We start from the raw sequence: 19,340 nt of genomic DNA on the forward strand, positions 1-19,340 counted from the left end.
ACACACACACACACACAGACACAATTCCATTAATTTGCTATGATTGACAGGAATTACTGCTTGAAGTCAAGAAAATATTCAAAATATAGATTTTTAGAATATATAATGTTAAATAGTGCATCTTGAGTGTACTTTCATTTACACAAAGAGCAGTAGGGGACTATAATGTGAATTTAATTTAATTGTCACATAGCTAGTAAGTGTCAAGTGTCTGAGACTGGATTTGAACTCAGGTCCTCCTGAATCCAAGGCCAGTGCTTTATGCACTGCGTCACCTAGCTGCCCTTGTCCTTCATTTTTGAAGAGGACCATGGCATTGGGGTAATGTCATAACTTGAACTGAATTGGATTTAAGCGAGGGAGAGCCGTGTAGGGTTACTAATATCACTCTTTTCCAGAGTCATCTGGTTCCAGTGTCAATATATATGTCAAGTGTCAGGATGTTTAAGGCAATTGGGGTTAAATGACATGCCCACTGTCTCACAACTAGTAATTGTCTAAGGTGAGATTTGAACTCAGATCCTCTGGATTTCAAGGCCAGCACTCTATTTACTGTGTCACCTAGCCTGAGTTCTCCTTGAGGGGGAAAAAACTTATTATCTTATTATCTAGTCTAACCATCTCATTTTGGAGATAACAGTATTGAGGCCCAAAGAGGTTAGGTCATAAAGGCAGATAGTATTACTTCACCTAAAAGTTACCATTGGAAAGATTCTGAGTGTGTACATTGAACCCCAGTGTTCAACAGTTAATGATTTAGCTTTGCTAAAGTGATAAAGACAGTTATCCACTTTCCCATTATCATTGGACAAAATTAAGTTAACAAGTTTGCCTATAATACTTAGCCTAAGGCTTAACAGTTCATTTGAAGCTCATAAGTGCAATTAGTTTCTAATGTTTGTCAGTGATAGTTAAATATGTTTTGTGAGGACATTTTTTGGGGGAAATGAGCAAATTCTAGAACATGTCCCAATGAATTATTGCTCATCCCTAAGACTATGGTAAAATTCCTAACAAGCAAAAGGGGAAATAATTTAAAAGATTTTATTATCTGAATTTAGTTAAGTATTCTATAATAGATTTTCTGTTATTATCTTGATTTTTACTACCCCATAATAATTTGTAGCTACAATATTGATAAAATGAAGCAGCAGAGTGAATTTAGATTATGATTTATTAATAATGCAGGAACCCTTCAAAATATACCAGTTAACCATATCATTCTAAGTGCATTAGTTAATAATCAGAATGATTGCACAATCCTTTAGAATAGTTCATTACTGTCATGTTGGGTTTAAAATAAAGCATTAATTGAATTTGATGAATTATGGGGAAAGATCTTGTATAAGAATTTAATTCCAATAAAACATCTTGTTCATCACTTAGAGAATTTAATGCCCTAATTTCTGTTCATTTCCTATTTTCTCTTTAGTATTCACTACCATTATATAGTTCACTATAAACATCAAATCAATAGTTTAAATAATGCATCATTAATCATTCTAAATAAATCTAGGGGGTGTACCATTTCTGAAATTGTTTACTAATTAATAAAAGAAAATATGTTTTGAAATCCCCTTTTGAGAATAAAAAATATTTTGAAAATAGGTTAAAGCAAAATTTTAAAAACTACATAAAATTTAAAAAAATTAGTTTAAAGATGCTGGACTTAGCATATTTACCCCCTCTTATGTGTAAGTGAATATATATCCTCTGGTGATATATATCAACTTCTAGTGCCTTTATATTTGTGGATTAACTCCAACATTACTTTAGTGATGCTAGTAGTTACTGTTGGAGTGAGCTGATTCGATTTCATTTGCCACATTTTAGCTTTTGCAAAAAAAAAAATATTCATGCTACTGAAAAATCTGAACACATTTAAGCAAAAAGGAAATAAAGTATTTTATGGAGGGTCTATTGTTGTTGTTTGATTTTTGTCTAAAGTGATCATACATTATATCTGCAACATTTTTTCTTTCAATTTTGTGAGTAAAATGGGAAAAAATAGACTTTTCCCCCACTCTTTCCTAAATGATGTTTTGTTTCAGGGTTATCCTCCTTTATAAGATGACAGGGACAAATATTGCCAGGGTTACAAAGATATGCTTACATGTTTGAATGATTTCCCATATTGATGAAGCCACAAATGAAATGAAGTATTGAAGTAGTAAGTGACCTCAATACAGAGCACACAGTCATATTCTCCTTGCTTAAAACAGGTCTGTACATGATAGGCATATGCTTGTGTACTCATAGGCATTTTTTTCTTCATAGGTAAAGTTACATATGACTTGAATCTGTGAATAAATTATTAATATTATAGATTTTAACTGGAAGGGATATTTTAAGTCATCTAGTCTAATTCTTTTATTAAAGCTAAATGAATTGTGACAGATTACATAAATATTATGTGGCAAAAAAGAGGTCCATTTTAAGGCACAATGACTAAATCCAACTTTCTTTTTTTAAATCATAAAAAAAGTATTTTATTATTTTCTAGTTACATGTAGAGATAGTTTTCAACATTTGTTTTTCTGTTTGTTTGTGTGTTTGTTTTGATTTGGAGACCATTTTCCATCATGAGTCCATTGGAACTATCTTGGACCATGGTATTGCTGAAAAGAGTTCAAGTTTCTCACAGTTGATCAAAACATAATGTTCTTGATACTGTGTACAATGCTCTCCTTGTTCTGATCATCTCACTCAGCATCAGGTCATGTAAGTCCTTCCAGGTTTCTCTGAAATCCACCCATACATCATTTCTTACAGCACAATAGAATTCCAATACATTCATATATCACAACTTGTTCAGCCATTCCCCAATTAATGGGCATCCCCTCAATTTCCAATTCCTTGCCATCACAAAAAGAACAACTATAGATATTTTTATACATGTGGGTCCTTTTTTATGGTATCTTTAGGAAAAAGACCTAATAGTGGTATTGCTGGATCAAAGGGTATGCACAGCTTTATAGTCCTTTGAGCATAATTCCAAATTGCTCTCCAGAATGGTTGGATCAGTTCACAGCTCCCCTAACAAGGCATTAGTGTTCCAATTTTTTACACAGCTTCTCCAACATTTATTTTCCTTTTTTGTCATATTAGTCAATCTGATAGGTATGATGTGGTACCTTAGAGTTGTTTTAATTTATATTTCTCTAATCAGTAGTGATGTAAAGCATTTTTCATATGGCAATAGATAGCTTTAATTTCTTCATCAGAAAACTGCCTTTTGATATCCTTTGAAAATTTCTCAATTGGGGAATGACTTGGATTCTTATAAATACGATTTAGTTCCCTATATATTTTAGAAATAGTGCCTTTATCAGAAATACTGGCTATAAAAATTGTTTCCCAGCTTTCTGCCTCCCTTCTTATTTTGGATGCAATGCTTCTGTTTGTACAAAACCTTTTTAATTTAATGTAATCAAAATCATCCATTTTGCATTTCCTAATATTCTCTATCTCTTTTTGGTCATAAGCTGTTCTTCTTTCCATAAATCTGAGAGGTAAGCCATTCCTTCCTTTCCTAATTTACCTATGATACCATGTTTTATGTCTAAATCATGTACCCATTTTGACCTTATTTTAGTATAAGGTGTAAAATGTTGGTCCATGCCTAGTTTTTGTCATAGTATCTTCTGGTTTTCCTAGCAGTTTTTGTCAAATACTGAGTTCCTATCCCAGAACCTGGCAACTTTGCATTTACGAAACAGTACATTACTAACGTCATTTACTACTGTGCCTTCTGTGGCTAACCTACTAAATTGGTCCACCACTCTATTTCTTAGCCAGTACCAAATAGTTCTAATGACTGCTGCTTTATAGTAAAGCTTCAGATTTAGTATGGCTAGCTCACATTCCTGTATATTTTTTTTTCCATTAGTTCCCTTGAATATTCTTGACCTTTTATTCTTCCAGATGACTTTTGTTATTATTTTTTCTAGCTCTATAAAATAATATTTAGGTAGTCTGATTGGTATGGCACTGAATAACTACATTAGTTTAGGTAGAGTTGTCACTTTTGTTATATTATCTTGACCAATTCTTGAGCAATTGATATTTTTCCTATTATTAAGATCTGATTTTATTTGTGTGAAAAGTGTTTTGAAATTGTGTTTATATAGTTCCTGGATTTGTCTTGCCAAGTAGAGTCCCAAGAATTTTATATTGTCTACTGTTACTTTAAATGGAATTTCTCTTTCTATCTCTTGCTGCTGAAGTTTGTTGTTCATGTATAGAAATACTGGTGATTTATGTGGATTCATTTTATATCCTGCAACTTTTCTGAAGTTGTTCATTGTTTCAAGTAGTTTTTTAGTTGATTCTCTAGGATTCTCTAAGTATACCATCATATCATCTGCAAAGAGTGATAGTTATGTTTCCTCTTTGCCTATTCTAATTCCTTTATTAACTTTTTCTTCTCCTATTGCTAAAGCTAGCATTTTTAGTACAATATTAAATGATAGAGGTGATAATGGACATCCCTGTTACACCCCTGATCTTATTGGGAATGCCTCTAACTTGTTCCCATTATATATAATGCTGGTTTATGGTTTTAAGTAGATACTGCTTAATATTTTAAGGAACGCTTCATCTATTCCTATGCCCTCTAGAGTTTTTATTAGGAATGAGCACTGTATTTTGTCAAAAGCTTTCTCTGCATTTATTGAGACAATCGTATGATTTTGGTTAGTGTTCTTATTGATGTGATTGATTATGTTGATAGTTTTCCTAATGTTGAGCCAGTCCTACATTCCTGGCACAAATCCCACCTGGTCATGGTGTATTATCCTGGTGATCACTTGCTGTAATCTCCTTGCTAAAATTCTATTTAATATTTTTGCATCAATATCCATTAAGTAAATTGGTGTATAATTTTCTTTCTCTGTTTTGTCTCTGTCTGGTTTTTGTATTAACATGATATAAGTGTCATTAATGTATTTCGTAGAACTCCTTTTTCAACTATTTTTCCAAATAATTTGTGTAGTATTGGAATTAATTTTTCTTTAAGTGTTTGCTATAATTTACTTGTAAACCCAACTGACCTTGGAGACTTTTTCTTAGGGAGTTCATTAATGGCTTGTTTAATTTCTTTCTCTAATATGGACTTATTTAAGGATTTTATTTCCTCTTCAGTTAACCTGGACACTTTGTATTTTTGTAAATATTTATCCAATTCATTTAGATTGTCATATTTATTGACATACAGTTGGGCAAAATAGGTCATTATTATTGCTTTAATTTCCACTTCATTGGTGGTGAATTCACCCCATTCATTTTTGATACTGGTATTTTGGTTTTCTTTCTTTTTTTAAATCAACTTAATCAAAAGTTTATCTATTTTATTGATTTTTTCATAAAACCAGCTCTCAGTTTTATGGAAGAATTCTATAGTTTTCTTGTTTTCACTTTTATTAACTTCCTTGATTTTCAGGATTTCTAATTTAGTATTTGGTTGGGGATTTTTAATTTGTTCTTTTTATTGTTTTTTAGTTGCATGCCCAATTCATTGATATTCTCTTTCTCTTTTCATTCATTTGAGGATATAAAATTTCCCCTAAGCACTGATTTGGCAGCATCCCATAAGTTTTGGTATGTTGTTTCATTATTGTCATTCTTTTGGATGAAGTTATTGTGTCTATGATTTGTTGTTTGACTCACTCATTCTTTAGGATGAGATTATTTAGTTTCCAATTAATTTTCAGTCTTCCTTTCCATACCTCTTTATTACATGTAATTTTTATTGCATCATGATCTGAGAAGGATGCATTTACTATTTCTGCCTTTCTACATTTGGCAGTGAGGTTTGTGTGACGTAATACATAGTCAGTTTTTGAATATGTGCCATGTACTGCTGCGAAAAAGGTATATTCCTTGCTATCCTCATTCAATTTTCTCTAAACATCTATCATATCTAACTTTTCTAACATTCTATTCACTTCTTTAACTTCTTTCTTATTTATTTTGTGGTTAGATTTATCTAATTCTGTGAGGAGGAGGTTCAGATCCCCCACAAGTAATTTTGCTGTCCATTTCCTCTTGTAACTCATTTAACTTCTCCTCCAATAATTTGGATGCTATACCACTTCATGCATACATGTTTAGTATTGATATTGCTGTTCATTCTCTGGCATACCTTTTTTGTTTCCTGTCAGAAGTGTCGTTTATTACCATAGTTAGAAGTGGTCACTAGGGACAGTCACGGTTGGGGTAGGGGGAGATCAGGACTGGAACATTTATTGGGGGGGAGGGAGGTGCAGGAGGTGAGAAGAGAGTCAAAGCTAGAGGAAATTGGGGAGTAGGTGCCAAGCTGCTCCAGCCCCATCTAATGCCTCTGGATCGAGGGCTCCCCCTGACTGCCAAGCCCCCCCTTCCAATTCCACCTTTAGAAGGAGGCTGGGGAGAGGGTGTAGTGTGAGTGGGTCAGGTTGGGTAGGTTGGGGCTGAGGCTCGGTGGGAGGGGGAAGAAGGGTCCCCTCCTTTTCACATACACTCACAATACTGAGCTCTTGGTAGATGAGAAGAGGTGGGCATCCCCCCAACCAGGTTATAGGATATAGTTTCTTTCCTTATCTCTTTTAATTCAATCCATTTTTGCCTTTGCTTTGTCTGAGATAAGGATTGCTAACCCTGCTTTTTTGACTTCAGCTTAAGCATAATATATAATGCTCAAACCTTTTACTTTTACTCTTTGTGTATTTCTCTGCTTCAAATATATTTCTTGGAAACAACATATTGTAACATTCTGGATTTTAATCCACTGTGCCATTTGCTCCCATTTTATGGCAAAGTTCATCCCATTCACATTCATAATTATTACTGTCTATTTCCCTCCATTCTATTTACCCCCTTTGTATATTTTTTCCTTCTTTCACCCTATTCCTCCTCACCAGCATTACCTTCTTACCCCTGCCTCCCCCAATCTGCCCTCCCTTTTATCAGGCCCCTTCCCTTTTCTTTACCTTTTTCTCCTCTGCTTCTTCCCTCCCTTCTATCATTGCCCCCTTTTCCCATTACCCTTTTACTTCCCTAAAGAATAAGATAAATTTATTTATCCAGATGAGTGTATGTTATTACCTCTTTGAACAAAATCTGATGAGACTATGGTTGAAACAATGCTCACACTTCCCTTCTTTCCCTCTATTGTAATAGGTTTTTTTGTACCTCTTCATATGATGTAATTACCCCATTCCACCTACCTTTTCCTCTTCTCCCCATATAGTCCCTTTTCACCCCTTAATTTTCAAGGCTTTCAGGTAGTGCAATAATTCTCAAATTATCTCTCCTGGATCTATTTTCCAGGTCAGTTGTCCTTCCAATGAGGTATTTCACTTTTTTTTCTATTTTTTTTTTCAGATTCTTTTGATTCTGTTTGACTGATTCTTGGTATCTCATGGAGTCATTAGCTTCCAACTGTCCAATTCAAATTGTAAGGCATTGTTTTCCTCAGTAAACTTTTATACTTCCTTTTCTATTTGGCCAAATGAATGTTTTAAGGAATTGTTTTATTCACTCAATCTTTGTGCTTTCTTTTCCAAGCTGTTGATTCTTTTCCCATAATTTTCTTATGTAGCTTTCATTTCTCTCCCCATTTTTTCTTCTACCTCTCTCAATTGATTTTTTTTTGGTGAGGCAATTGTGGTTAAGTGACTTGCCCAGGGTCACACAGCTAGTAAGTGTCAAGTGTATGAGGCTGGATTTGAACTCAAGGCCTTCTGAATCCAAGGCCAGTGCTCTATCCACTGCACCACCTAGTTGCCCTTCAATTGATTTTTTTTTTTGGTGAGGCAATTGGGGTTAAGTGACTTGCCCAGAGTCACATAGCTAGTAAGTGTCAAGTGTCTGAGGCCAGATTTGAACTCAGGTCCTCCTGAATCAAGGGCCAGTGCTTTATCCACTATGCCACCTAGCTTCCCCTCAATTGATTTTTAAAATACTTTTCAAGGTCTTCTAATAAGGCTTTTTGGTCTTGGGACCAATTCTTCTTCCCTCTTGAGCCTTCACATATAGGCAATTTGAGACTATTGTCCTTATCTGAGGTTGTGTGTGTGTGTGTGTGTGTGTGTGTGTGTGTGTGTGTGTGTGTTTTGCTCTTCCCTGTTGACACAGAAGCTCTCAAAGGAAAGAGCCTTTTTCTGTTTCTTACTCATATTGTGGCTATTTTTTTTAAGTTGAGGTCTGCTCCTGGGGTATAAGACTCATTGTTTCAAACTTCTTGTGCTGGGGGATAGGGGCTGTGTCACTGGCTTTCCACTCTGAGGCCTTAGCGGCTTGTGGATTCCACACCAACCTGGGCTTGCTCTCTTCAGTTGCTCCTGGCCCTGGGATGGCCTGTCACAGTCATGCCTGTCCCATGAGTAACCTGTCAGCTGGCAGCCTGCCCTCTCAGCTGGTGCCAGTGGCTTGGTGTGCCACCGGCTTGCTAAGCCAGAATCAAGGGGCCTCAGATACTCTGCTGTGACCAAGAGTCTCCTGCTTTCTTGAATAGACCCCTTCTGTGGTGCTCTGTGCTGTGCTGTGCTCCCCTTTTGCCTTTCCTGAAGTCTTCTAAATTATCTTGGATTGGAAGATTGTGTCTCCCTGTCTTTTTCTAGGTTGTATAGTTTCAGAATACATTTAGAGCCTTGATTCCAATGTTCTTTTTGAGGGAAAATGTAGGAGAGCTCAGGCAACTTCCTGACTTCTCTCCTACATCTTGGCTCTGTCAATCCAACTTTCTTTTGACTTTATCATAGTGCTTTTCTTATATTCTGTTGACAGTAGACCATTCTATATGTAGATACATATACAGATCGATAGATAAATAGGTAGATAGATAGATAGATAAATGAATGGATAAACAGATGGATGAATAGATGAATGAATGAAGGGGAAAATAAACTCAATACACAGTAATACATAAATAGAAATATTGAAGCTATCTCTACTTTGAGACATGTGCTAATATCATAATCATATCATTCATGCTGAACTCACTGATAATTGACCTAAGGGCTAAGGACAGATTCTTGGGATATTATAAGGGAGAACTTCTACTTCACCTACTCTCAACCATTATAATTATTGTTTTAATCTAGCCATTCTCCCTTTCTAAATGTATTTAATTCATGTAACTATCATTAGTCTACTTTTCTCTATGTTTGTTAAAATCCAGATCAATCATATCTATAACATTATCTTCATCCACTACTTTAGTGACCCTGTCAAAAATGGAAATAATGTTTTTCTGTCATGAACTGCTCCTCATGAAAACAAGGTCTATTTTTTGCATTCAATGCTTCCTTTTCTAGATGTCAACTTGAATATAGTTCTTTGGAATTTTGCCAAAATCCTAAGTTGTTCAGCAATCAGCTATCACATTATTATCCAGGGATATAGTTCAAATTTACTCACTGGCTTAAAATTATTGGATGAATCCTTAACTATCTCTTTCTCTATTTTGAATTACAGCTACCTCTTGTTCAGTTGTGTTCTCTCCATTCTTATCTCCTTTTGGCAGAGAAAAAAGAAATTGAACAGCCTCACATTCCCTCTGTTTTTAGTTATCATTGTCCCATCCATCTTGAGAACTTTTCCTAGATTTAATTTGGGCTTCCTTTGTTCCAATTAAGATAAAAACAAACAAACATGCAAACAAATAAAATCCATTGGCATGACCTTATTTTCTCTTCTAGCCTCAGCTTATTTCGACATTTAGCATTGATCACACAATTAATATGTTAGTAGTAGGCTTCCACCAGTCCGGGACGACCATGGATCAGTGCCTTGAAGAGCCACATGCCACAGCATGGCTGTGCAGTCCGATTCAGGAGCCGCAGCTCCTGCCACAATGAGTACATCAGAAAACTGTACTCTCTGTTGCCCGTCGGTTCCTGCATCTCATTTGTTTTTCTTCCTCCTGAGCTTGAAGGCAGAGAAACATGGACTACATATACTAGACAAGAGAAGAAGCTTAACAGCTTCTACATGCGCTGCCTTCGGAGCATCCTTGGCATATCTTGGTCAGATAGCATCACCAACACAGAAGTGCTCCAACGCGTGCAACTTCTGAGCATCTACACGCTACTGAAACAAAGACGGCTACACTGGCTTGGTCATGTGCACCGCATACAAGATGGGCACATTCCTAAAGACCTACTCTATGGTGAGTTAGCCTCATGCCAAAGACCTGCTGGACACCCCCAGCTTCGCTACAGAGATGTATGCAAGCGAGACTTGAGGGCTCTGGGAATAGACATCAGAAGCTAGGAGGAGATGGCCAAGGACCAAGCCAGATGGAGTTCAGTACTCAAGAGCAGCTTGTGTGCAGCTGAGATGGACCTTCAAGCTCAGGAGGAACAATTAATATGTTACCATAAAATATTATTATAATATTCCTATTGAATACCCTTACTTTCCTTCTCCTTACATTTATTTAAGTAGTCTAAATTGGCTGATTCATTCCTTGTACATCCACATCAATCATTTTAGGCAAACCCCTTTTCCCAGTTTGATGGTTATGTTTGCTTTTGCATCCTCAAAATTATATTCTTGAAGGTTTCCTATTATACTAGGTGGACTTTAATTATTTGAGATGTTTGGGAAGAGAGATAGGAATATAAAATACATGGGAAATTACTATTTTATGAAGAATGTTCGCTTTAGGATTTAGAGAATTCTAATCACCAATGACATAGGTTTTCTGGAAATCATTTACTTGTCTCAGGAAATGCTCTATAACTGGGTGGAAGTGAGGAAGATGAGCATTCAAGGTATTGGGGTAAGCAAGAGCAAAAAAATAAAGAAGAAAGTATAGACTATCATTTTTGAGGAATAGCAATATCAAGTGTATGAGACTATAAAACATAAAGGATCATGGTATATGGTGTTTGAAATAGTAGACTTGAACTATCAATGAACTTTCCTTGTAAACAGTAATGAATCAGATACCATCATTCACAATTGCTGAGTTTGTTACTTTATTGTCTAAAAATGGAATAAGGGAACAAATTACTAATTGCAGGGGGAAGAATGATGAATTTGGAATAAGAGGACCTGTTTTGGATCCTGACCCTCTTGATCACATAGAAAATCACTTGGTTTTTTTGGGTCTTTGGTTTCTTAGTTATAAGAAGAGAACATTTGAGTATAATGACTTTTTTTTTCAGAACAAGAGTTAAGTGACTTGCCCAAGGTCACATAGGTAGTAAGTGTCAAGTGTCTGAGACCGGATTTCAACTCAGATACTCATGAATCCAGGGACAGTGCTTTATCCACTGTATAACAAACCTAGCTGTCCCCCAAGTATAATGAGTTCCAAGCATGCATCAAGTTCTAAATGTAAAAATGATCCAATTATAATTTTAAAATGCTGCTTGATTTTAAAAAATGATAAATATAAAAAATTCAAGCATTTATACAGCACTTAAATTTTGCAAAGCACTTTGCAAACATTTTCTCATTTTATCCTAATAAGAAACATTTAGGCAATGCTGTTTAGAGGGAGGTAGCTCCTATTATCCTAATTTTACAAATGAGAAAACTGAGGTAGACAGAGGTAACACATCCAGTAATTGTCTGAAGCTGAATTCAAACTCAGGTATGTCTGACTCTGAGTTTATCATTCTAGGCACTATGATATCTACCTGGAAAATATCAATATGCTGTAACATATTAGGATAAGTTAATTAATAAAATGAATTTCCAGATAGGAAAGTACCCTCTAAGAAAGTGAGTAAGGACCTTCTCTGCATATCATAATCTTACACTTGCATAGAGCACTGAAAGGCTGGATAACTTGATCAGCATTATAAAACCTGTATGTTTCAGAGACAGAATTTGAACCCATGACTTTGCCACACTGCCTCCCCACTGCATTAAAACAGGGCAAAATTAGCTCTGCCATGATGAACCTTATTGAGAAAAAATTTATCACATTTGTAAGAAAATTTCTTTTAAGAAAGGGCTTTTACTTGTTTTGAGACAGATACCATTTTACCTTTGGAAGAGACCTGATTGGAAAGTTATAAATATATAGCCCTTGCACTTTAGATAATGAATAGAGAATAGACAGTTTCAGTTTAATTTCTTTGAATCAGTTTCACTCTTGAATTCTCTTGAAAAGGTGCTTTTGCTGACAATCAAATATCCATACACTAGTAGAAACTGTTTTTCTCCGATTTTGTTTCCTAAAATAATAATTACTATTGGATTTTAGAAACTAAGATTAAATTTAGGGCATTAAATGACCATTCAAAGCTTACTTTAATTCATAAATCTTCTGGATCTTATAAGAAACATTATACAGGAAGAATACTAGAAACTAAAATATTTGAACACAAGAAATTACATTTAAGCTGGACATTTATATTTTCCAGTAAGTAAAAACACTAGATATTAAATCTTTAACAAGTTATTGCTAAGGTTGAACAAATTAATTCAACCAATTGACCCTGCTGAAAATAAACTCTTTATTGAAATCTATAAATGTTCGATTAATTTGCCTTTCATTACCTTTTCTTTGATTTTCATATACTCTTTCACTTACTCATTCAGAGCTGTTCAAGAAGTATAACAAGAAGTGTTAAAATATATCAGAATGTTTTTCTTCTGTTTGAAACAAGAATTTCACAATCTAATGGGGAAAGTAATACATAAAAAGCTGAAAATCAGGGAACTCAGGAAGCAAGGTTACCATTTGCAGAGACAAGATGAAGTCTTACAGTCATATGGGAAATGAGATGGCTACCTCAGGCCTCCTCTTTAAATGGAGGATTTAAGAGAGCTCTTTCACCTTCTCCAGTCAAAGGAGGGGACCCAGGGGCAGGGAATACTGAGGAGGTATGAATTTCACAGTTGATGTGATCACAGGAATGAAAGGTGGGATGCTATTTGTGAGAAAAGGAGAAAAAGAATAGAGAACAGAAAAAAAGATATGCTTTACTAATACACAGTTGAACAGGGGAGTTATGTCCCATTAACTTGGAAAAATAGGTTAAGATCAGATTTTGAAGATCTTTAAAGGATAATAAATGAGTTTATAATTTGTACTAGAGGAAATAGAGAACTACTGCAATTCATTAAGGGTGGATTAGGCAAATTTATTCTTTAGGAAAATCATTGTGGGGACTGTGCAAGATAAACTGAAGCAGGGTGACTGATGTTCTAGGTGAGTGGTCATAATGATCTCTATTAAAAGAATAGGTAGCTGTGTGAGTAGAGAAAAGGTGTTGCATGCAAAATATTTTATGGAGGTAAAAATTACAAGATTTGGCAACTGATTGGATATATAGGAAAAGGTGGTTAAGAGACAAGAAGAATAGTGACTGATAGAAATAGAAGTTTGGAAGGAGGAATTTTGGGGGAAAGATAAAATGTTCATTTTTGGAGATGAGTTTAAGATTCTTCTCAGATTGGGGTGGAGCCAAGATGGTAGAGGAAAGGCTGTGACTCCCCCAAGCTCCCGACAAACCTGTCCACACACTCCAAAAATAAGACAATAAGACAACTTCTGGAGCAGCCTAACCCACATAAGAACAGAGTGAGACTATTTTACAGACAAAGATAGCTTAATTAGGTGACTCGGATCACCTGATGTTCAGGCTGAAAGAGGAGCTCAGCAGGTGGTCCAGACCAAGTCTGGGACAGACAGAACCTCCAGGGACTCTGATTATTTGGCACCAGCGCTTCTTCTGAGACTCAGCTTGTGGACTGGTGAGGGGGGTTGGAAGTTGGCCAGGGTGAAGTGGCTGTGGTCTCTGTTGGAGTTGGGGTGAAGCGCCAAGGTTTTGAACCAGTGGGATGACTCAAGTGGTAATGGCCCAGTGGGGGAGGGTCACAGACATGCCAAGATTCCTACCATAAGCAATCAGATTTCAAGCAGACATCTGCTTTGCAGTTGATATGAGTAAGCTAAGAAAACGGCTGAGTACAGACAGCTTTTTTGGAGGAATGGTAAACCAGAATATACCCTCAGAAGAAGATAATAACAAATTCAAAGCTCCAACATCCAAAGTTTCCAAGAAAAGTATGAATTAGTCTCAGGCCATGAAAGTTCTCAAAAGGTACTTTGAAAAGAAAGTAGGAGAGCTAGAAGGAAGATTTAGAGAAGTGGAGGAAAGAATGGAAAGAGAAATGAGAGTGATGCAGGAGAATTATGAGAAAAAAGTCAACAGTTTAAAAAGCCAAATGGAAAAAGAGATACAAAAGCTATGTGAAGAAAATAATTGCTTAAAACTTAGGATTGAAGAAATGGAAGCTAGTGACTTTATAAGAAACCAAGTGTGAGAATTGGAATGACACCCCCTGCTGGGAGGAATATATTGAGCTCCAGCCTGAAAAGAAACCATATGACTTTAGCATCTGGAAGTGACCTTTTCTGGGGTTTCAAAGGTCAGTTCAGCATTAGGAAGGGACGTTTGCTCATGGGTCCTGTCAATCAGTGTCACTAGCCAATTAGCTTGGAGCTGTATGTGTGGATGGCCCAGTTTCTGGTTTCTCAGCAGGCTTTGGGGGGAAGTTGCTGAAGCAGGGGCCTTTTCATTTGGGGACTTCGGCAGGGGAGAAAGAGACAGGCAGGATAGGGAGAGCAAACAAATATCATACTAGATCCATGTGTTTTTATTTACTAACTCCTAATATACTTTAATAAATACTTAATACACAAAGATTGCTATACATTTTCTAATTTAAGGTGACCACTCATTAGATTTTAGACATCATAGCTAGAATTTTAGCCCCTTACATAAGACACAGTAAAACAAATCCAAATGAATAAAAAAACAAAGGGCAATATGAAATATCTCCTTGGAAAAACTGCTGACCTAGAAAACAGATCCAGGAAAGATAATTTGAAAATCATTGGACTACCTGAAAACCATGATCAAAATAAGAGTTTAGATATCATCTTTGAAGAAATTGTCAGGAAAAAACGCCCTGATATTCTAGAAACAAAAGGTGAATAGAAATTGAAAGAATCAACTGATCACCTCCTGAAAGAGATCCCAAAAGGAAAACTTCCAGGAATATTATAGCCAAATTCCAGATTTTCCGGGTCAAGGAGAAAATATTGCAAGCAGCCAGAAAGAAACAATTCAAATACTGTGGAGCTATGGTCATGATAGCACAGGATCTAGCAGCATTTAAATTAAAGGATGAGAGGGCATGGAATATGCTATCCCAGAGGGCAAGGGAAGTCAGACTACAGATAAAAATCACCTATTCAACTGTGGTAAAAAACGAAAGTTTTAGCTGAATCAATGAGAGTTGAGTGCATCCTACTGAAGAGGCTTTTGAAGGACCTCCCTTTTGGGTTGGAGACTGCAATGGACTTCCAGGATGCCAGCTTAATACTGAGGGTGGAATGGAAATTCAGTCTCTCTCTGTCTTTTTAGCTTAGCCCTGGCTGCACAGGCATTTGGTGTTCGGTGCTGGTTCTTGGCCCGGCATGCAGTTTGGGATTCAGTGAGTTTTATAAAGGAATATAGACTAAGCTTAGATTTAAGATTATTCATTTGCATTTCTACTTTCCTATTTCCCTAATTGGTATCATCTTTTGTTGTCTAATTAATTCCCAAACAATAAAAACTAATCCCTCACTAATTAAAGCTCAGAGGCTTCTTTTTCTTAGTGGTCTGGGAGATATATAAGGGGAAAGTTAAAAGGGGGAGTTTAATGCTCATATATCCAATTTTAAATCTCACACAGCAAAATTTTCATAATCTTTCAGGGGGAAAAATGAGATTTCAATGAAAAAGAGGACTTTCAGGTATTTGTGATAAAAAGCTGTGAACTGAATAGAAAATTTGACTTTCAAATGCTAGACCATAGAGAAGCATAAAGAGGTAAAAAGGAAAAAGAAATCATGAGGTATATTAAAAGGTTAAACTGTTTACATTCCTACATGGGAAGATAATACTTCTAACTCATAAGAACTTTCTCAGTATTAGGGCAGCTGAAAGGAATACACTTAGAGGGCTCAAGTGTGAATTGAATATGAAGGGATGATATCTGTAAAGCATTTCTTTTTTGCTTATTCTTGTTTTTTGTGTAGCAGACAGGATGGAGTGGCTTATGTCTGGGGCTAGATTTGGGCTCAGGGCTTCCTGGGTCCAGGGCTGGTGCTTTGTCCACTGTATCACCTAGTGGACCCATGATGGCAGGTTTAAAATAAAATTAACAGTAAGAGGAATGCACTGGAAGAAAGGAAAAGGGAGAGGTGGACTAGGGAAAAGTAGCTCACATTAAAGAAATGAGAAAAAGCTTATGGAATGGAGGGGAAGATGGGGTAAGAGTGGGGGAGTGAGTGAAACTTACTCTTATCAGAATTGGCTCAAAGAAGAAATAATATATACACTCAAGTGGATATAGTAATATATTTTACCCTGAGGGAAAGTGGGAGGGGAAGGAGATGGGGTGGGGAAGAAGCAAAGGAAGGGAGGGCAGATTGGGCAAGGGGGCAGTAAAAAGCAAAACATTTTCTAGGAGGCATAGGGTGAAGGAAAGTAGAAAATAGAGTAAATATCAAGGGGAGTGCTTAAAATTGATGGTAATACTGTTAGCAATAGTAACTGTGAAAGAAATGATGAGCGGGATGATATTAGACATATGTATGAAAAATGCAAACCACCAACAGAGGATGAACTGATGGTATCTGAATACAGATTGAAGTATAATTTTATTTGTTAGCTCCTCTTTCTAAAGTTATTTTGTCTATTTTATTTTATAATCTGCCTAATATGAAGATGTTTTCTATAAGTGGACATGTATGACGTATTGAATGGCTTGATTTCATTGGGAGGGTTGAGGAGGGAGGGAGGAAGAAAATTCAGAACACAAAGTTTTAAAATATCAATGTGAAAAAAATTTAATTTACATGTAACTTGGGCAAAATTCTAAATAAAATGAAAATTAAAAAAAAAAGATTCTTCCTAGATACTTAATTTGAAATAAATGTTCAATAAGCAATCGGTACAGTGATGAGAGACTAAAATTAATGGAGGAGTGTCTGGGTTCTGTATGTCTACAGCAATTATACCTGCATCTACATCTAACCATATCTATAGTGATATAACTATGTAAATTGTTATATAACTATATATATATATATGTATATATATATAAACTATGTATATAAACTGTATATACATATATACACACATGTGTGTATATGTACAGATAGATAACTATATACACATATAGTTACTGAAAGCACATGGAGAAAGAAAAAAAAAATGAAGGCCTACAACAGAACTTTGGAATGAACTCAAAATTAATAGACATAATATAGCTGATGAGTTTTAAAAGGAGAGTAAAGTATGGTCAGAGAAAAAGGAGTGGATCCAAAGAGAGCACTGTCATTAAAACCCAGAAAAAAGAGAATGTATATAGAAGGAAAGGATGATCAAGACAATAATCACTTATTAAGCAGTTATTTTGTACCAGGAAAAAAGTCATGTGTTGAGAGTACAAACACAGGCAAAATAAATAAATAAATAAATACAATCCCAACCTTTATGATGTAAAGGGATTACTTTTTAATGGGGGAGACCACAGAAAAAGAAGGAAGTTGTAAATCAGGGTTGTAGGAAGGAGGTACTTTGTGAAAGCCTGGTGGAAAAAGAGAGTCAGGATAAATTAATAAGAGTAGTAAAAATGTTTAATGGAAATCTGGGGAGAAGGTGACCAAGCTAATTAAAGGGCTTCATGGTTGAGGGATCTTCCCAGGTGAGAAATATGCTGGTTTTGGTGGAAAATGAAGCCTGAAAATTTAAAAGTGGATCCAAGAGAGGAATGCAGGAGAAAGGAACTGGTCAACGAGAAAGGAACTGGTCAACAGTATCAAATGCCACAGATAGAGTGAGAATGAAGAGGACTGGGAAAAGACCATAACATTTGGCCTTTAAGAGACTTGGTAACTTTTGAGAGAGATTTCAGTTTAATGATTTTTAATCAGTCACAAAAATTCTAGGTGCTTTAACAACATAAAAGAAATTTTAAAAGATGAAGATGGTGTAAACTGTTTAATAGGTATGGAAAATAGTATAGATTCAAAGTGAGAAGGGATTTTGAAAGTCATTTAATCCATCCTGAAACATGACTTCCATTTACAACACCCATGACAACTCATCTTCCAACCTCTGTTTGAAGACCTTTAAGTGTTAAGCAAGGTCTTTACTTATTAAAGTATTTCATTCATGCACTTAGAATTTTTAGCAAAATCAGTCATAGAGTATTGGACATGGCATACTGCCTAGAACATAGTAAGAGTCTATGAAATATTTTATCCAATAAATGTTTTGTCTAATGGATTCACTGGCCCAGTCATGTCATCAAACCCCATGGTAATTCAGGTCTCTCTATAATCTGGAAAAACCTACCTCTTCAGCCTTACCCTATGGGAATTCTTTGCTTAAATAGATCCCATGCCAACCAGATTACTCTATGAATTCCTCTCTATTCAGTCCTCAACTCTCCCAGTATTTTAAAAGTATTTGGGTCACTTTATTAGGTATTTATAAAATAATGTGTATTATGGTATTTGTATTGGTCTATTATTCCCTTACTAAAGTCTATGCTCTCTCTGAGTTTAGGAGATAGATTCTCTCTAAACTTTGTTTCTCACCCAGTGCCTAACTTAATTTGTTAAAATAACCATGGACATTTAATAATTGGTATTTGATGATGTTGTTGTATATAGCATGTGTCGTAATAATTTATAGTATTTTTCCCATTCTACACAACCAAATTTTTGAAGAAGGATGCTAGAATTAAATCAATATTTTCTTTCAGAAGTTGACCACCAGATTTTTCACCTCCTCAATGGTATCACACAGCTATTTGCCATCATGAATTTGTTTCATTCCTTTTGATAAATTAAAATTAAAACATACATATTCACTAACTTTTAAATTTTAATTCCTGTGCCAAGTAGAAAAAAATAACATTTGGAGACATAACAGTACTCTACCAAATGTCATGTGGTATAATCTTAAAAATGACAGAATGATATCTCTTCAAATCCAAGGTAAAACATTCAGTATTACAGTAACAGAATTCTATGCTTCAACCACTGATGCCAGAGGCCAAAGTTGATCAGGGCTATGAAAACCTACAACATTTTCTAGAAACAACACTAAAATTAATATAACATTCATCATAGGGATTGGAATGCTAAAGAAGGAAATCAAAAGATAATTGGAATAACAGGCAAGTTTGGCCTTGTAGTACAAAATGAAGTAGATAGAGACCAATAGAGTTTTGTTAAGATTACTCACACTGAAAAATAAATAAACAAACAGAAAGACAAATAAATAAACAAACAAATAAATGAAGAAAGAAAGAAAAGAAAGAAGGAA

This window comes from Dromiciops gliroides, chromosome 4 (genome assembly GCF_019393635.1).
Source record: "Dromiciops gliroides isolate mDroGli1 chromosome 4, mDroGli1.pri, whole genome shotgun sequence".
In the NCBI taxonomy this organism is placed as follows: domain Eukaryota; kingdom Metazoa; phylum Chordata; class Mammalia; order Microbiotheria; family Microbiotheriidae; genus Dromiciops; species Dromiciops gliroides.